Source organism: Chrysemys picta, chromosome 7 (assembly GCF_011386835.1).
Source record: "Chrysemys picta bellii isolate R12L10 chromosome 7, ASM1138683v2, whole genome shotgun sequence".
NCBI classification, from domain to species: Eukaryota; Metazoa; Chordata; order Testudines; family Emydidae; genus Chrysemys; species Chrysemys picta.
The window spans coordinates 78,886,618-78,893,651 of NC_088797.1; the positions used below are offsets into that span (position 1 = coordinate 78,886,618).

Here is a 7,034-nt window from a genome sequence, read left to right on the forward strand (position 1 = left end):
GCAGAGAGGTTTTTTTAATATGCTGACCTTGCTCAGTCATAAATCTCTAAGAAACAGGACTGCAGTACTTCACATTTTTCAAAGTCATTTAATTGATATGATTTCCCCCCTATATTTTCCAGAGTTCTCTGAGGTTTGAACAATATTCACACTGGTTAATTTTGTTTACTTATTTACAATTTCTACCAGTGTGTTGGCACTCCTCCTTGCTTTGAGTGTAAACAACTCATGCATCAAATTCATCCCTGGTGGAAATCCATGTGATTATAAATGTTAACTTCATTGGAATTCCACCAGGGATGAATTTGTCCTCATCTGGGTGTTTATTTTGTGTTTTGAATGTTTGGAATATTTTGCAAACCTTTAGTAGGAGCATTTTTGGAGCCAGGATAGGCTCCATGAAGACTGTTATTCAGTTACTAAGTCCTTGCTGCCCAAAGGGACGACCTTAGAGCATTCCTGATGTATAACATCACCACTTGCCTTTCATCAATACTTTGGGGAAATAACTAGCAACTGCAAACTCCTAACACTTAAAATGATTAATAATATTATAAATGTGTTTTATTAAATGTTGGAAACGTCACCAAGTTAGCTCCAGGAGTGGCTCTGGAGAGGGTACTGTGTCTTTAAATGGAATGGAATGTACTTTGGAAGCTGAGCTTAGAGACAGGAAAAGGAAGTAAGAGCTGAGCTCAGAAGAAGCAAGCATGTGGCTGCAAAGGCACTTTTAGATCTGCCCAGAAATAGTCAAAGGAAGGTTTGAGGAAAGCCTTATAAGGGTGATACCCCTTAAGACACACACACAGGGTAAGTACCCAAAAGCAGAGGAGGAGGGGCAGAGGGAAAAGTTTTGTACTGCCCCACCCCACCAATCTGGGGAGGAGGAAAAGACCCCCTCAGTGTTAAATAAATAAGTCACTTTGGGTCAAGGAGAAAAATAAAGCTGTTCCGTGGGCAGTAGAGCTTGCCCATTAACTTCAGTGTACTTTTATACAGTGTACTGTACTTGCTAAGTATTATTCTCCAAACTTCTTTGCAAAAGCTAGGAGAAGAAATTTGCTCTCATTGTATTGGCTTCCTAGTTGTGCACGAAGGAGCCCAGGTGACATACATGCAGGGCAGCGTGATATCCAACCACCCTGAGCACCGTCGGCTTCTTGACCCTGAGCCACAAGACCATTTGTGTTTCAAAATAAAACCTGCATGATATAATGGTAGGCTAGAGAGGCTGAATCCTGTCTCTCCTACACATTAATAGCAAATCTTTCTAAAGTCATCTCAAGCATGGGCGGCAGGTATCATAGGCTGGGGGAGGCTGTGCCTCCCCAAACAGCCAGGTGTGGCCACGCCCACACTCTGCCCCCAGGCCCATCCCTCCTGCTTCCCATTCAGCATGGCTCCACTCTCCCTTCTGGCGGTCCAGGGCTCGGGGGATCTAGCCTAGCCAGTGGTGGGAGAGGGTGCTCTGGCCTCCGGCAGGGGGCGTGGAAGGGGCAAGGCTGGGCGCTAGCCTTCCCCAGCTGGCGGTTAAGGAACAAACTAAAGTGTCAGCTTGGGGAGAATATTGTTTGGGTGGTACCTTTCCACATAAATGTAAATGGTCCCAGCATTCCATGGCTGCTGTTGTGGCAGTCAAAATAGAGTCCCAATTTAATTTAACATAACCCTTTATAGCAGAGGTCTCAAACTCAATTTACCTTAGGGCCAGTGCCAGTCTCAAATCCTCCCAGTGGGCCAATAATGTCACTGAAGATGGTGTTCAGAAAAGAAAATGTTTATATTGTATTTTCTATTTCAAATTTCTTAGAAATAATAAAACTGTCATACAACTTTATACAATTCTTCGCCTGCCAGAGAGTTTTTACTGTTTGCCAGACACCTGGCAACGCTTCAGTTCTGTCAGTTTGTTGATGTTTGGCCTCAGTGACTGAGCAGTTGAAACCTTCAGGATTGCAGCAAGGTGTGCATCAGTTAGTTGTGTTCAGTATTTTGACTCGTTTATATTCCTCATGGGGAAAAAAGTGATGCTGCCTCAATGGCTGACTCTGCCCGGCGACTAGTGATGCTATCTGTGTCCCTCTCCCTGAGCCAATAGGAGCTGTGAGGGGCGGCACCTGCAGCAGTCATTGCTGGCAGTGTGTCTGCATGCGTCTCTCTTCCGCGGGCTGCAGTGGGGAGGTTCTCGGGCTGCTGATGGCCCACGGACTGGACTTTGAGACCCCTGCTTTATAGTATTAGGTACCTTCATAACTTACTGTCTCTGTTAGAAGCAACAGAGGGTCCTGTGGCACCTTTAAGACTAACAGAAGTATTGGGAGCATAAGCTTTCGTGGGTAAGAACCTCACTTCTTGCATCTGAAGAAGTGAGGTTCTTATCCACGAAAGCTTATGCTCACAATACTTCTGTTAGTCTTAAAGGTGCCACAGGACCCTCTGTTGCTTTTTACAGATTCAGACTAACACGGCTACCCCTCTGATACTATCTCTGTTAGGTGCCTGTTTAAAGTCCTGGTCAGTATAATAGGAATTATTGAGCCCTGCCGAGATACACAGGATATTAGAGTTGACTCCATTTACTCTGTTTTGGGACCGGCTCTGTTCAATATCTTCATCAATGACTTAGATATTGGCATAGAAAGTACGCTTATTAAGTTTGCAGATAATACCAAACTGGGAGGGATTGCAACTGCTTTGGAGGACAGGGTCATAATTCAAAGTGATCTGGACAAATTGGAGAAATGGTCTGAGTTAAACAGGATGAAGTTTAACAAAGACAAATGCAAAGTGCTCCACTTAGGAAGAAAAAATCAGTTTCACACATACAGAATGGGAAAAGACTGTCTAGGAAGGAGTACGGCAGAAAGGATCTAGGGGTTATAGTGGACCACAAGCTAAATATGAGTCAACAGTGTGATGCTGTTGCAAAAAAAAGCAAACATGATTCTGGGATGTATTAACAGGTGTGTTGTGAGCAAGACACGAAAAGTCATTCTTCCGCTCTACTCTGCTCTGGTTAGGCCTCAGCTGGAGTATTGTGTCCAGTTCTGGGCACCGCATTTCAAGAAAGATGTGGAGAAATTGAAAAGGGTCCAGAGAAGAGCAACAAGAATGATAAAAGGTCTTGAGAACATGACCTATGAAGGAAGGCTGAAAGAATTGGGTTTGTTTAGTTTGGAAAAGAGAAGACTGAGAGGGGACATGATAGCAGTTTTCAGGTATTTAAAAGGATGTCATAAGGAGGAGGGAGAAAACTTGTTCACCTTAGCCTCTAAGGATAGAACAAGAAGCAATGGGTTTAAACTGCAGCAAGGGAGGTCTAGGTTGGACATTAGGAAAAAGTTCCTAACTGTCAGGGTGGTTAAACACTGGAATAAATTGCCTAGGGAGGTTGTGGAATCTCCGTCTCTGGAGTTATTTAAGAGTAGGTTAGATAAATGTCTATCAGGGATGGTCTAGACAGTATTTGGTCCTGCCATGCGGGCAGGGGACTGGACTGGATGACCTCTCGAGGTCCCTTCCAGTCCTAGAATCTATGAATCTATGGTTAGTTGGTCTGGCAAAATTTCTAATATAAAGCCTGATTCGTAGAAGTGCAAAGCATTTGCAACTTCCCTTGAAGTCAAAGGGATTTGTAGGTGCTCAGCATTTCTCAGGATGAAGGAAATCCGGTGCTCTGCTTAATAGAAGACAACGACTTTATACTCTCTCCCTGCTTGATGCCTATCATGCTGTCCAGTTACAATTGCTAGTGGCTCCAATGCTATATTAATCAGCAGTGGAGATAACTGACAGTTTAATAGGGCTCCATTGGGATTTTCCTGTACAGGGCTGCAGTATCAGGGCTGTGGCTGGTATTGCTTTTATTTAACATCCAAATGATTGGATTAGAAATTGTGCAATTTTTTTTATTCAGCCTTTCTCTAAGATATAAAACAGGAGAACTGGGCTGCAGTGCAGGGGCAGCACTTTTCAGAGCCATGTGTGTCTGCTTAAAGATAAACAAAAAGGCAGCCCTACAATCAGAAGGGGCCACTAAAGCCGTGCAGCATCTGACTCAACTGTTTAGATGCTCGATCAAAGCAAACAACCTTACACACCACAAAGGAAAGAGCAGCTGTGGTGGGACTGAAATGGCAGGCACGAAAGAAAAGTGTGTGTGATATAAAAACAATCTATGTTCCATTTGGAATTATTCTCAACTTTCTATGAGCTGAGGCGTGAAAACATTATTAACTTAACAAATATTCAAATCCTTGGGCACTATTAGGTTTCAACCTTTATGGCAACAGCGTGAATATCCTGGCCTACTCAGCTGATCTGGTCCTGATTGCAGACAACCCTGAGTGTCTCCAACAAATGCTCGACATCACCAGCCAGGCTGCCAACTGGTGGGACTCCGCTTCAATGCTAGGAAGTGCGCATCCCTGCATATCGATGGCAGTAGAAGGGACTCAGTCCCGGTGACGTCTTTTCAGATCCAGGGTAAACCTATGATCTTCTTTGAGGACGGGCAAGCATACCAACATCTCGGCATGCCCAGGGGTTTCCGCATCCAGCAGACACCTTAGGATACCACTGTGGAGATCCTGCGAGATCCTGGCCAGGATTGACTCCTCTCTACTGGCACCATGGCAGAAGATCAACACCTTGAACACCTTTCTGATCCCCCCCATATCTCATTCATCCTGAGGGATCTGCCGTGGCGAACAAGGCAGACTACACCATCAGGCAGCTAGTAAAGAAGTGGATGTTTCTTCCCCAAAAGCCAGAAATAAGCTGGTGTACATCTCACACAGGCAGGGTGGCATCAACGTCCCTCATATGGGTGATCTGTGCGATGTTGCAGTGATCACTCACGCCTCCTGACATGCCCGGATGCCATGGTGAGGAACATTGCAGAAAGTGCCATGCAGGATGTCATCAAGAAGCGAATTACCAGGACCCCCTCCAACCAAGATGTCACCACCTACCTGAGCGGCTCGCTGGAAGGCGAATTTGGAAGAGACAGGGAAAACTTTGCTTCGCTCTGGACTTGTGCCTGCAATGCTACACGACGACTGGAGAAGTGTATCGGCTGCTGGACGTGGTGCGAGGAACGCCAGGAGCTGGGAGTCCTGGTGCCACAGGTGAAGAACATGGACCACACAATCCTCACTCTGAAAGCCAGAACAATACTGGAGAGCACCCTGAAAGATGCCATCCGCTGCCAGTATGTGGAAAACCTGAAGCGGAAGCTGGACCAGGGCAAGGCATTCGAGGTGACGTGCAAATGGGACACCAGCAACCACTTCCTCCCTGGGGGCAGCTTCACCTGATTTGCCAACTGAAGATTAATTCACAGGGCCCAGCTCAACTGCATTCCGCTGAATGGAGCCGTCCGCCACGGGAACTGGGACAAGCAATGTAGAAAATGCAGCTATGCCAATGAGACACTACCCCATGTCCTGTGTAGCTGCAAGTCCCATTCCAGAGCCTGGCAGCTGCGACCCAATGCCATCCAAGATCGCCTAGTCTGAGCCATCCCACCACCCATAGGGAAGGTTGCTGTGAACTCCACCATCCCCAGAGCGGACAGCCAACTGCAACCGGATATCATCATCACCAACAAGGACCGGAAGAAGATCATCATGGTGGACGTCACAGTGCCTTTTGAGAACAGGACCCCGGCCTTCCATAATGCCTGAGCTCGAAAGGTGGAGAAATATGCCTGTCTGGCCAACAGCTTGAGAGCTAGGGGTTACCAGGTTCAGAGACATGTGCTGATCGTCGGAGCCTTGGGTGCATGGGACCCCAATAACAGGCGAGTGGGAATGCGGAATTGGTCAGTGCTACGCTCATTTGATGTGGCAACTCATGGTTTCAGATGCCATCAGATGGTCAAGGGACATCTACATAGAACACATCACTGGACACTGGCAATACCAGGAGGGATGAGCTGGAAAGCCGATGAGAAGCGCAGCAAGGAAAGTAACTGAAAGACTTCCCTGATAGATCATGTTTCCTAAATGGACAACCTACCCTAGTTCTCAATAACTGAGGGACAATCTCCACTCATTGATATATTTTGCTTTCCACAACCAAATCTCTGTACAGCTTCTCATGGGTGATGTACCCAAATACTTGAATGCTAATATCTAAACTGTATTCTTAAATTTATTAACCTAAATTTAGGTTATTGCTGATTATGTACGCTATGTATCATATGACTTTTAAAAACAAACTCTGTATTTGTGGATAATCTAAGCACTATATGAAGATGTCCGGACACACTTTTCTCAACCTATGTATTACACAATTTTTTTAATGTTAGCTTTAATAAAATTTTTAACTTAAAAAATATTCAAAACCTTGGGCACTATTAGCATTATCTAGAGCCATGCATGGTACAAGCCAGTGACTCTCAACCTTTCCAGACAACTGTACCCCTTTCAGGAGTCTGATTTGTCTTGCATACTCCCAAGTTTCACCTCACTTAAAAAGTACTTGCTTAGAAAATCAGACATAAAAATACAAATGTGTCACAGCACACTATTACTGAAAATTTGCTTACTTTCTCATTTTTACTATATAATTATAAACTCAATCAATTGGAATATAAATATTGTACTTACGTTTCAGTGTATGGTATATAGAGCATAGAACATAAGGACATAAGAGCGGCCATACTGGGTCAGACCAAAGTTCCATCTAACCCAGTGTCCTGTCTTCTGACTGTGGCCAATGCCAGGTGCCCTAGAGGGAATGAACAGAACAGGTAATCATCAAGTGTATAAACAAGTCATTGCCTGTATGAAATTTTAGTTTGTACTGACTTTGCTAGTGCTTTTTATGTAGCCTGTTGTAAAACTAGACAAATATCTAGATGAGTTGATGTACTCCCTAGTTATTTTTAAATATTTCCCAAATATCATTTACCAAAGTCTATTTTCGTAACCTCAGTGATAGTCCTCTTAACGGTACATTAAGGGACCAATCCTGCACTGAAATGGGTGAGATTAATGACGTGACTAAAGGCTTCAAGACTGGGCGGC

At 44.7% G+C, this 7,034-nt stretch overlaps 1 long non-coding RNA gene across 1 annotated transcript; it reads left to right on the forward strand.

Annotated features, from left to right (window-relative positions):
* Positions 1–684: 684 nt before the first annotated feature.
* LOC135972939 (uncharacterized) lies at positions 685–6,349 on the forward strand. Its single transcript, XR_010589552.1, has 2 exons — positions 685–810; positions 4,271–6,349. It is a non-coding gene; the product is annotated as an uncharacterized LOC135972939 (long non-coding RNA).
* The last annotated feature ends 685 nt before the right edge of the window (positions 6,350–7,034 follow it).